The sequence below is a fragment of the Clytia hemisphaerica genome, unplaced genomic scaffold (assembly GCF_902728285.1).
Source record: "Clytia hemisphaerica strain Z4C2 unplaced genomic scaffold, Clytia hemisphaerica genome assembly, whole genome shotgun sequence".
Taxonomy (NCBI): Eukaryota; Metazoa; Cnidaria; class Hydrozoa; order Leptothecata; family Clytiidae; genus Clytia; species Clytia hemisphaerica.
In genome coordinates, this window is record NW_027103262.1 from 1,009,064 (window position 1) to 1,023,051 (window position 13,988).

The following is a 13,988-nucleotide window of genomic DNA, read 5'->3' on the forward strand; positions in this document are numbered from 1 at the left end:
TGTGCATTGCAATGTCATCTGACTTTACATCACGAACCCAATAGCTGATTGGTTGTAAGTGACGTAAAATCAGTCAATACATCACTTTCAGCCAATCAGCTATTGGGTCCGTGGAGGACATTGCAATGGTGCATATCATGAATACAGGCTTTTCAAGCATCCCTATTTTCACAGAAACTTGAATGTACTAAGTAGATTCAACTGCATTCCATCAATGTTGCAAGCTTGCACACAACGTTGTTTCAACGTTCATTTAATGTTGTATGGACGTTGTAAACATTAGATAAACGTTAAAACAACGTTGTTTGGCATCAATAGTGTCAGACAAACCCAGTAAGAATCAAACTTAGAGCCGTCTGATAAACGTTCAAACAAATTTGTCCGCCAGCAAGGAATACACACACATTAGTAGTAGACAGGTCAATCCATTAAGAAGACAATCTGTATGATATTTTACAACGTTGAGAGGCATTTTTACGACAAACAAAACAATCAAACGGAGCCTTAATTTCATACTTATCTCCACTAATTGATTGACAATAATAGCTATTATCCGCTATTTTGAAAATTTCTTTACTACTGCATGAATAACATACCGGCTCTTTATTTTGAAAGATTTCTTAATACTTCCTTCCCTTGTATAGAATATTCTAAAGTCTCCTTACATCTTAGACGAGATTAACTCAATCTGGGTATAGTTCTTGCTTTAAAACCCCCAGGGGGGGTAGGGGTACTAGGGTTGGCGGATGAGGGGTATGTGTGGACGGGACCTCCGAAAGCTGACCCTTAGAGAGACTGATTTTCCCTGAAAAGGTGACCCTTAGAGGGACTTTTTTGAAATGTTTCCTTCCGACCCTTACCGTCCGCACATATCCAGCACCACTTTTTGCCTAAGTACCCCCCCCCTCTGGGTTTAAAACATCACACAGAGGGAGTTACTTTAACAGAGATCAGAATTGAATCGGACCACTATGGCTCAAATGTCTCTGTAACTGAAAACAATTATTCCTTTCAGATAACGAATACAGTGTCAAAGAAACGTTTTCACCCTACTTTTTCTAACTCAAATCTTCGTCGAAAACATAAATCAACTCAAACCATATACTCAAGTTTAACTTTGGTTTAAGTAAGAATGAACTTCGATGCAAGTTTCATTTAGAATCTTTCAAAATCTCATATCGAAAGTAAATGCTTTATCCGCTTTCAAAGATATCGATGAACAATGTTTACCAAACAAAAACAACAAAAGGCATCTTTTTATCATCCTACTACTAAAATGTCATACTGTATCAAGATAGATTTAAAATATAGACAAATCACTATCTAAGAAATAAGCCCAAAGCCGAAGAAAATTCGCAAACGGGTTTTTTGCCGAAAAGAGTTGAGAGTCGGTAGAGTTTGCCAGTCAGTTCTTCGAAACTCTCCCCGATTCCAGTTTCTTTGAAACTCTCCCGCCGATTTCTTTCTGTATACCACCATAACGCCATACCGCCATATTTTCCCGTCTTTACTATCACTGTAACGGACGATAACATCGTCTATGTAAAAGGTATCAAATATGTTGAAGTTTATTGAGAAGAAAATATAGAGCCTACATAAAAATTCTTCCTAAAAAAGGGAGTAATAAATCTACGAGACTTGTGAAAATTGTAAATATTACATGAATAAAATAACAAAGAACAATCAAGATTGAAAATTTGGCTTTCAAAACAAGCAAAAGTCCAATATCGTAAGTTTGTTTGTTACTATTATTCGTCTCTTAAACCCCAAACAAAATTATTTCTTCTCTAATCTCAATTTATGACTACGTAAAAAATGGCGTTCTACATAAGGCGAGACCAATTTAATTTGTTGTTCTACGGGCCCGACTGACCCTATTTTTGCTAAAATCAAAAAAATAATAATATCGAATTTCCACTTCAATATATTTTACACACTAGTTATTTGTAAGAATTAAACTCGCATAAAGCTGAAAATTAATTCAAGAAATTGAAAAATCATAAAAAACATTCTATACACTAAAATTTTATTATGATATTCATCGAAGATAAAAAACAAAGTGAATTTTTGATCCAGATACTTTTTGGAAAATTTTCTCAGTACATTACCAACCCTGATAAATGAAATATTTATTCTTATTTTGCCGACCGACCGACCCATATTCTTCTAACGATCTGTCCGTAGAACAACAAATTAAATCGGTCTCGCCTAAGAAGAACGTACTATAACATGAAAAATGATTTTTCCTAATACATATTTCATACGAGTAAAAATAGAGAAGAAGATTCAAGTTCCCCTGCTATGCCCCTTTTTAAAAAAGTTATGAAAAAAAAACATTAGAAATCAAACTTATTATTTTAATTTATTTTCTTGTTTTTTACATACTAATTTCTCCTTTTTTTAAACAAGGAATAACAAAACAAGACAAACTGCCTCAAAAAATAAATTTTCCCCAAATTTTGAACACTTTCGTCCCTAGCTGCGCCTTAACTCCAGGAAAGCAAATCAAAACAAAATATTTGTAAACTAAACAAAACAATTTTCAATTTACCAAAAAAAAACTTAAAAAAAACTCAAAAGATAAAATAAAATTAATGTATGTTAAAGTCAGTCAGGGGGAGAGAAGAGAAAATAAGGGGAATTTTTCACAATAATAATCATCATAATTTCAAACCAAAAAACAAGGGATTTTCTACTTTTACTAGCCTATAGACTACACTTCACTCGGGCTTCACTCTCACCTTTTTTCTGTTAGAGCTTTATATGAAAGCAAGGTACTTAGCTTTTTAATTTTCACAATCCCTAACTAGAGCTTTACCATCGATTGAAATGTTAGTGGAATTAAAAGTCATCTATTCTTTTTTGGAGAAGTGGGGAGGGGGGTTAAGTCTATAGTCGGGAAGAAAATTATAAATGTGGGTGTGTACTCATATAAAAGAAGCCTGTACCAGACTCTTCTTCGCACAAAAGTTATGGTACAGGGGTGGTAAATAAATTAACATGGTACAGGGGTGGTCTATAAAATGACATGGTACAGGGGTGGTAAGTAAATTAACATGGCACAAGGGTGGTTAATAAAATGACATGGTACAGGGGTGGTTCATAAAATGACATAGTACAGGGGTGGTCAATAAAATGACATGGTACAAGGGTGGTAAGTAAATTAACATGGTACAAGGGTGGTTAATAACATGATATAGGGGTACAGGGGTGGTTCATAAAATGGCATGGTACAGGGGTGGTAGATGAAATTATATGGTACAGGGGTGACACATGAAATGATATGGCGAAGAGGTGGTACATATCACTTAACAAAAAGGTACAATACATATTTTGGGGTTCTCGAAATTGAAGTACTCTTAGGATTAGAATAAACGGGGGGATAGGAAAATTTTCGAAAAACTAACAAGCGGGGGGGGGGCATTTATTTGGAACCTAAGAGTATATGTTTTCATCAAAATGAATCCAATGAAAAATGCAAAGTACAAACTGCAAAGTACAATCGATTCCCTAATCTTTGGTATCCGAATAACGGTCAAAAAAAAGCTGTCACAAAACGAATTATTTCAATCTTCCAGATGGAGTTTAGCTCACGTTTCATAGATTTGTGTGAAGACAATCTTGTAGTCTCTTTTTGTCATGAAACACAATGATGATCAAAACAAATTAATCAAAACTTTCCTCAATTTTCATAATATGTCTCAATCAATGCATGGTCAACTCCCTGTAATTCGAACTTCTATACCGGGTGCACCAAAAATAAGTATACAACTTTGTCGAGATACTGTGAGCGTCAGGATTTAAATTTTTTGTTAATTCTTTTTTTATTGCATAGAGGATGCTCTAACTTGAATTTTGAGCTATCATACCTTAGGTTTGAAATAGTAATTCGAAAATTATTTAAGAAAAACTGACTTTTTTTTAATGTCGAAATTTCAAAAAAATCATCAAAAACAGCGAGCAAACTTTTCTCTTGTCACTTACCTTCTTTACACATAAAAATACCAAAAAATGCAACTGTGTTCATCAACGGAATTTAAGAATATGGTAAAACAAGCTATTCCCATGTGGAAAAATATTTATGGTAAAGCTGAAAAAAATTTTTGGAAATCTCCAAGAGAGGTGTGGTGTGCTATGTAAGAAAATTTTTGAAAAAATAAATCACCATTCCTCAACTAGTTGCTCAAAGAACTTGGGTCTGCATTGAGTTTGCTGGTGCTGGAAATATTCATGACGTGTAAATAAAATGGACAAACCGTTGGCAAAATATAAGATAAGAGAAAAAAGAATCAAAAAGACAATGAAATTGTGTTTTTGTCATTTTGTCTTATTTATAGCGTGATTGCTGTTTTTAATGATTTTTTGAAATTTCGACATGGAAAAAAGTCAGTTTTTTTTAAATAACTTTCGAACTACTTTTTCAAATTTAATGTATAATAGCTCAAAATTCAAGTTAGAGCATCCTCTATACAATAAAAAAAGAATGAACAAAAAATATAAATCCTGAAGCTCACAATATCTCGACAAACCTGTATACTTTTTTTTGGTGCACCCGGTAGTTCCAATTTTTCTCTAGTTCAAGATAAAGTATATTAAAAGTTCTCTTTTAAAAAGACGTCAATCAGGAAGAAAAGACACTAATTTATTCTGCTACTGGCAGTTTTATGCCACTTTGGTGACAATCTTCAGGCAACTAAAAATAAAAAATATACGTTACACTATTTATTTTGTAGTGAAAAAAAAAAACAATTCAAAAACTTCTTTTTATATGAGTTCAGGATAGAATTTACGACGATGGCGACATTTCGCCATGATTTCAGAACGTTTATTTAGAAGATTTTTGTCAGGGTAATTGACAATTCAGAATTTCTCGGCCTTGCAAAGCGCACAATATCCTGACTCAGGTGTAAAAGATTTCGACTTTCTCAATACAACACACAACACAAACGTTTTTTTAAAAAGACGAAACTGTTCTTGTATCTATATTATAATACGCTTAAATCGGAACTCTCCCATTCTCGCATGAGGCTTTTTCGCTAGCGATTTTTAAATACACGGCAACTTTTTTCGCGCCTTTTTGATTGTATATTCAATTCTATTCGCCAAGTGCACTTCCATTCAAGAGAGCACATTTCTCCTTGATGGAGAAACACAACTGACTGTGCAATAGCACTATCAGCATAATTTATAGTTTTTAAAAAAAAAGTTTATGTCGGTTATGAAATAATTTTGATTCACATGGGAATACGTCGAAGATAAAATTTGAGTTTTCAAAAAGACATCATATTTATGATTACCCTTGAGATTAATAAAGCTCCGATGACATTTCCCTTCTATTTGATACTCTGATAAAAACATTTCAATTTAATGGACTTGACAATATGAGAAAAGTTGATGACTTATTCCCAATTCAATTATGAAATTTTTTAATCAATGTTTGCTATTTTTTGTTCTATTGAGATAGCAAAATGAAAACGCTTTACTTACGCATTGAGTTTAATTGTTAAATAATTGTTGACTCTGTTAAGAGGTATTGAAAAAAGGCACTCTTTATATTCCACCGTAAAGCACTGTGGTCTTTGGAGTGATCGGTGTTGCCAAGTACCTCTAATACTGAATTTGAATTTCTATTTGTTTTTTATCTTCATCCTTGCGTGAGGAAAATAATAGTCTTTCCTCTCCCAAAAACCCCAAAAAAAGCACGTTTAAAGTATGAACGATTTCTCGCGAGAAATTTTTAACTCAATTTTCACCAATATTTGCATGAGCATTATTTTTAGCGAGTCAAGAACATTATTGTTTGAAGGTTTTCAACAAAAGAAATTATGACAAATTTATACAATTTAATAAGGAGAAGAAAAATCAAAATTCAACTAAAAATACTTTCACCATATTTTTTAATGTGCATTAATTTTAGTGTCCCCTTAAAAATTTTAAACATCAATTTTTACGAAAAAGGCCTAAATTTAAGAACATTTCTTCTCGCAAAATAAGTACATTTGTATACAAATCCCTACAAGTTTCTGAAAAATAGAAAAGCGAGCGAAGCGAGCGTATTAAAAGGAGTAAGAAGTCGTCTCGGACGACGCCGGGACGGCTAGTAAAATATAATCTTTCCCAAATAATTTGTAACACTGGAAAAAAAAACACAAAAAACTCTTCCTCTTTTTCTCAACATAGATACTTAAAAAGAAAAGATAAGAAACTTCAAATACGTCCATTTTCTCTTTTGGCTAGTTAATATGCAAAATTCATGAGTGAAAAGTCCAAATATAAGTACTGTATTCCTTATTTACCTTATTTATAAATCGTCGCTCGATCTTTAGCGCTATTATTAACATCATCAAGATGAGACTAGTATCATAGTCTAAGTAGGACGGATCCCAAAATGATACATGTCATCCGGATGATAGCCGGTCGTACACATCAAGAGTTATGATAACAGAGGTTATAGAATTATTAGTAGAGTGTTAGTGGGTCGAATTTTGTCGGAACAAACAAATTGTGAAGGTGTTAGATTTGCGTGAGTTCTCAGGCTTGGATGTCAAAGTTGTCGTTCTCATGATTTTGAGCGCTGGCTCACTACAGCATAGAGCTTTAGGTGAGAAAATATTAGAATCTTCTTGATTATCGATTGACTCTCAAATAACCAATTCTCTGTAAATCGAACCAAAATCCAAGCAAAATGGAGTAACTTTTTATACTCAGTCTAGGTAATAATACCCCTGTGTCACAGACCCGCTGGGAGCCCAGTCCCACTGGAAAGATTGACAAAAATTTCGTCCCCGGTGGGAAAATACCTCTCCACTGAGAAAAAAAGTTCCACCGGGGCTGTGAGACAGGGGTGTGTAATAGCACATAAAGAGTAACAAAAAACACTGTATGGACACAACATTGAATCGAAGAAAATTGATTTACTTTAGAAATCCAGAAATCTTCTATTTTCGGTAGATCATAGAAGGAATAAAAATTAAATCCCTATTTTTCAATCCATATTCACATTATAAGACATATTATTTATGGAACGAAACCAATACACTCAATCGTAAAGTTTGAATTGCCATCAATATCACATGTTGAGATCATTAATTGGAAAAAAGCCGGTGATTTAAGACGATACCTTTTTATAGAATTCCTTCGATTACACGCCTCTTTTATAAGAACATCTAAAATTTTTGAATTGCCAACTGTTTTGGTTTTAAGCATCAACATGTCTAAAATGTTCTTATTTTCTCTATTTTGTGACCATTTTTACCTATTTTCCTAAAAAATCGGATGTTTTCGAGTCCGCAAAGGCTTAAAATGTTCTTAACTTGTTCTAAACATTTTGGCCATCGAAGCCTTATGTTCTTATATAGTTTGTTCTTATAAAAAACGTGTACAACGATTACCTTAATGGTGTGCTTTTCGCGAAAAACTTTCGCGAATTTCTCGTGTAATTTCTTACTTGGCAGAAGCTTTCGTGAAAAAGGGCAAAAATCACGAAATTGCGAAAGTTTCTACCCTTAGAAAGTATCAAAATAGGAGCCTTCAACAGCGGTTGCAAGATTTAAAGGTGTGTTGCTTTAACGATAAAAGTGAAAACTAAAAATTTTATTTTATTCATTCTCTTGACGTATTGGTGTCTTCTTTGCACCACCGAATTTCAATTTCAATTTTCATTTTTATTTTCATCGATATTATGATCAGTAATCATGATCAAAACATATTACTTTTATGAAAAAGGCGTTTGCTACAAAGCTTGGAACATATGCTACACTTATCTAAGCTAAAATTTCGAGCAACATTTCAAGCTTCGTACATCAATAAAATGAAAATTCCTCACTGGGTCACTGAAATGGTGTTATACCATAATCTATTCCCAAATACTGATATATTATCATTGATACATCAATCAAATCAGGAGGTCTAAAACAATAACAAACGCTAGAAACATAAATCGATATACTAAACTTTTTCTAAACTTGGCGACTATCTCAATATCTCTCTACGAGCTCAAAACACAATTAGTGAGGTTTTTCTTCTCATATTTTGATTGCTTTATCCCACCGTAGTCTCCTTTTATTTTCATAATTTTTGTTTTGAAAATTTCTTCTTCTCTTTCTTTCTGTAGTTCTCTTCTTCCCAGCTCTATTCTTCTTTTTCATTTATAACTCTAATTAAAAAATGGCGTGAAAAAATGTACAAAAATAAAAACAAGTAAAATAAAGAACGAGAGATAAATGAAAACTTTATGGTAATATATTTGGTAAAAATAATTCCATGGCAACGAAGCTGCCATTTTTAAACATAAAGTATTAAGTGAGCTGCTTGCTATCGCATGTACAGATTTCAGTGTACCAGGAGTCAAATAATTCGAGAATAACTGAAGGGTACTACTTAACTTAAAAGGTGACGGGGATATAGGTGCCGGCTGTACATAACTACATGCTTATTATAAAAACAAAATAAATTAGGAACATAAGGCTTCGGTTGCCAAAACATTAAAAACAAGTTAAAAGCATTTTAAGGCTTGGTGGACTCTTAAACACCCAGTTTTTTAGAAAATTGCAAAAAATGGCAAAATTAAGAACATTTTTAGGCTTAAAACACCGAAAAAGTTAAGAACATCCAAAGCTTCAAAAGTTTGGATGTTCGAAAAAACGTATAGTTAAGGTCAGGGGGGGGTCGGTAGTTGGTGGTGTAACGAAAAATCGAAAATGTTTTTTACTACCCAGGGTAGTTAAATACTAAAATGGGTGGTATCTATGCGTTAAATGATGTTGAAAAATTTTTACTACCTGGGTAGTTAAAACTGGTAAAATTAGCAAATTTTAGCTATATTTGTAATTCTTTTAATTTTTTGGATGACTTTTCTGAAAGAATCTGAAAATTTTTATAATTTGAAAAAATTTTCTGTTGGAAAGTTGTTTGCTGCAAACAAAAAAATTTCGATAATCATTTTTTAGCTTTTTTTGTAAAATCAGTCCAAACAGCAACCAAAAAATAGGTGGTCTCCATGACAAATTGTCCCAAAAACTTTTACTACCAGGGTAGTAAAATACCTCTTCCAAGAGTCTGGGTGGTGGTACGTAAAAATTCGTAAAAATCCTTTTACTACTCATATATGTCTGAGATTTTACTACCGATCCCCCCCCCTGTTAAGGTTTGATACCCAATTTTTATTGATTTGACCCTTAATTTGCTTAAAATTCAGCAATTCCAGGCTGAGTATAGTATTTAGTATTCAGTATTTTAATAATCGTTGATTTTTTACAAACTTTTTTCCATCAAAGTTTTGCCTGTAACATCAAACTTTTTGACCATAAAAAATTTTGCCGGGCCTGATTCATGTACAAAAGTCTTAAAATCCTCTCTAATATGAATCGGGAATTGTTGTCAAAGGACCTAAGAAATAGTCCTTTATATTATTTTACATTTTTGAGCCGCATTGCTCTTATAAATTATTCTCTTAAAAAACAGAGTATTGGACTGTTCCATTTAAAATCCATACAGGGGGATGGACAAAGCAAAAACATAATTCTTTAAAATTTGCGGACCAAATTTTGCAAAAAAAACCCTTGGAAAAAATCTTCTTCGTACCTAAGTGAAAGGGTGGACGAACTAAAATCAATCTTTTTCCCCCCTAGAATAATCTTTAACCCTGGAAAAAAGCATGGTGTTTCTTTTTCGGGTTGCCCCTTGGAAAACGAGCCTGTATTGATATAAAATTGAATGACCCATTTTACTGGTGAATAAGTTTTCAGTGGAATGTAGGAAGGTCCAACGAAAACTCCCTATCTATTTGCTAAATAACATTAAAAGTACCCATTTTTCCAAGCGGAATGGTTTTAAGAAGGAAAAGTCATAACTAAAACAGGTAAAAAGCCTCCCGTTTGCTTCCTGAGCAGCTGAAGACAGATCGCTATGCTGATTATCATAATTTTTGAAAATCATCTGTAAAAATGGAAAAAACTACGTCATTGACTTTATTCATAGGTCTTGATAACGATTTGACGTCATAAACCGATTTTGATTAACGAGTTGTGACAACTTTCTCTATTTCTCAATGTCATTCGCTTCGTTAGTAATGCCTCATCAAAGATCGCCAAATTATTTGGTGCTTTAAACGATATCCCTGGTTATAAGCTTTTAGCGAAATCGCAAAATTGTTCACATAAGAGAAGGATGATTTTCTTTATCGTCATCTTCATAAAGAAATGAACCCTCTTCTTTTGAGAAAATATCTCTTCCCGTAATCTTATAATTTGATGATGACCCCAATATTTATAAACAGTCATTAGTCATACAAATGACGAGCCTTCATATTGAAAAACGGAATAAGTTCGAAGTGATAGATGAAGAGGACGCTGTATTTCGGAATAACCATGGTTCAGTGACAGAGGTACAGAGGTAAGCGTGTGACTGATAAGTTTGAAATTTTGCCAAGGCTTTCACTTGATCCATTTGGTTAGGATATGGGTGATTGTGTACACTCTTTTTTTTATATAAAAATAATTTTACAAGAATTTTGACAAGAAATTTGACAAGTCAACGCCAACCTTAGAACAATGACAAAAGACTGGTAACCTGTTTTTCAAAGGAGCCAAAATCATGACTGATATCACGCTGGGTAAAATGGAAGAATTAAAAAATAAATTCACCATATATTCAAACTTTCACCAACATTGACGTCAAACGAGCTGAAGTTTCAATAGTATACGATGGACCCCTATCAATTTAGAGGGCATATTCTCCCCTTTCTTATTACAGTTTTCAAGAATAACAGAGTCTGTATTGAAATATTTTGAGCTATAGGTCAGTACAAACGAGCAGTAATAAATAAAAGGACTGTATTAGTTTGGTTATAAGATGAATTGGAAGAGAAGAATAGAAGAGCCTTATAAAGTTCTTTAAGAAGGTCATAAATTCTGATAATTTGGACTAGAATTTGAAGGGGCGCCGTAAAAATTCTACGTCTTCTAAAGGCGAATAGTACTCCAAGGCTAAGGAGGTATGTTAAAACTGAAGAAAAGTTTGCTGTTAAGAATCATATATGTTTTTGTTTGTTTCGTTGTTTCGCTTCACTCGACCCAAGGGACCCAAGAGAGGGAAAAGAAAATTACTTGGGTATTTTGAATCTGAAAAAGTTATTCTGAGATTGTGTCTTGTGCCTTGGTGTGTGAATGATATTTAGCAAACAAGAAAAGTTTTAATGGGAGAAGTAGCCCGGGGTCCACTGAAAGCTTTTTGATAGACTTGATGGCGCGATTAAGTGGCCCGGTAGTATATGGTATTATGCTTTTGCTTAGGCGGACTGTAAAACAGTCCGCCAGATTTTAGTTGTTTTTGGAAGGTAAAAGCAGTATGAAGCAATGTTTTTATTTGAGAATAAGGGATTGCAAATCTGTTATTGATGTTTGTTTCTCATTTTTGATTATATCTTTCAACTCCAAGTAGTTTTTTTGTAATTTGAATTTTAAACATTCTTTTTCAAAATGGCGATCTCGCCAAACGCTCCTAGTCTACTTCACTGGACTCAGCGTCATCAAAAATTATCAAAAAGCAAAGTAGACTCTAGTCTATGGGAAAAGATGAGTTCGTCGATGAAAAGTTGAACAGATCCGGAGAGGGGGGATTTTTGGCTCGGACATAGCCAACACCTCACAAACCTAGTACCCCCCCGGGAACAGATCATTTTATTGGAAGGCTAATTATTGGATACACCAATAGGTTTTTAGTAATAAAAGTCAAAGTTTTACTTATTCAGTTTGTAGCTCCCCCCATGTCATACAAGCTCTACATGTTTTTTAGAAATATTACACGTGAAAAAAGCGTGACGAAATTCTATTGTCAATTTATTTCTATGACCTTTCTTTATTATCTAAAGCTGTTTAATGCAAATTTACACCAATTACGAGTAAAACTTCTATAACGGAAATTTATTTCCGTTCAATTGAATAGTTGAATGACAAGGGTTAATTTTTGAGGTCAGCTACGGTTTGGCATTTATTTTTTTTAAGTTATAAGGATTGAAGTCAGATGAATTCAGATGAGCTTCTTTTCAGCAAATTTACAACAAAAAGATGACAAAAAATACTCACATCCCTGGAAAAACTCAAAAACCAACGAGTTTGTCGCTTTAGAATTATGTTTCTTTATTCGGGTGTTGTCAACAAAAAAAACAAAAGGCATGGTATTTCAATTGTTCAAGCTCCAATCCTAACAGTGGAAAAATATGGTGATCAGGGATCTTGACGAGTATGTATCTTCTAAGCATTTATTTATTCACTAAATTCGCCAATCAATTCAAAAAAAAACAATCGTATAAGGTCTTCCAAACTCGAAATCCTCAAAAATGAATTCCATTAAAAAAGCTTTTTTTCCTTCCAGCAAAGACAGTGCACGTACACCTCAATGAAAAAACAACCTAGGTCAATTATTTTGAGGGCGTTTAAATTATAGAAATGGAATTTGAATGGGAGTACAAAATAAACGTGAGATAAAAACGTCATCAAAGTTGGCAGCCGGGTTGACCGCATACAGACAGAACAATATTCGCTTCAGACAAATAATGAAGAATGAAGCAATCTTTAGATGAATATGCCAAAAGTGCATCAAAAGAGACCAATAGCATTAAACAAGAATCTTCAACTCCATTCATACTGAAGTCGGCTTTTTCTGTTCGGTGGAGAGACTCGTAGACCTCTACTAAACTGCTGGTAGTATAGTCTATAAGGAGCAAGAATCCGTTAGTAGATGCCAGCAGCCTATTGGGTTTTTTCGAGAAATTGTCAACCACGATTGGAGATGTATGCCTGATTGAACCGGCTGGGTACTATCAAGTGGTGCATGTGTCGCGGCCGTCCTAGGTGCCTATTGGCAGTATCCAATCAAAAATGAGCATGACATAACGTACCCCTTATTCTAGAATGGCCGTATTGAGAAATTTAAACATTCTGGGCACAAATCAAGACTCTTTTGAACCCTATTCTTAAGATCTAATGCCATAATAAACTCGAGCTCAAGAAAGTCTAGAAAGTTCACGAAAAAAATGATCTTCTAATATTATGAGCGTTCTGTGCCCACGGGGTATGAATTGCAAAGCATAAACAGCACTTGACAAGTAATTAAGATAAATACTTCCAATACATTATTCGAGGATAGAAATTGTTAGATTAGGGCTACTAAAGCTCTAATTAGCCTCCTCCGTTGAAAAGTATTTTTAAAAACTTGTTAATATTTCATCTTCTTTATAATCATGATACAGCATATTTTTCTGCAATTTCATACTTAAAGAAATAGTAATACTGGAGCCCGGACCATACGTACGGCCAAAAAAATTATGCCTTTGAAATCGGACCCTTACAGTGCTTTTTCTTGAAAATGTTGAAACATATTTTTGCAAAATATGGTCAGATATCGAAATTTTACACTCTTGGAGTGCACTAGTTTTTCATCTTGGCTCATTTCGACCCTTACAGTGCACTTTGAGAAGCTTGGAAAAGGGACCCTAAAGGGCCGGTCGTTTGCCTTGAGTGCCCCCACCCCCCCTCGGATACTGGCGCTTAATGGGGGACACAGGACTTTGACTTTAGAGAAGTAGAGGAGCTGAATGATAAATTGATTTAAATTTTTCCGGCAATTCGAAAATATATTTTACTGATAGGCGAATACAATCAAGCCTCCATAGTTCGGACACGCACGGTGAACTCAAATTTATTTCATGGATACTTGTTTATAACGGTTATAAAGGACCAGAAAACTTGTTCGAGTTAAGGAAAATTCGAGTTATAGAGGTTCGAATTATAGAGACTCCACTATATTCCGATACTGGTCAGTCGCTTGAATAAAATGCACACCAAATAGATTTAGTGACACCACAGTAAAAAACCGTGACAGATAAAAACGGAAACACTTTTAGAATAAGGCAAGCGTAGGTTAAACAGCCCATTACGACCAATAAAGATATTGCCAAAAGTTTGTCACGTGTTTGCTACCTCATATAT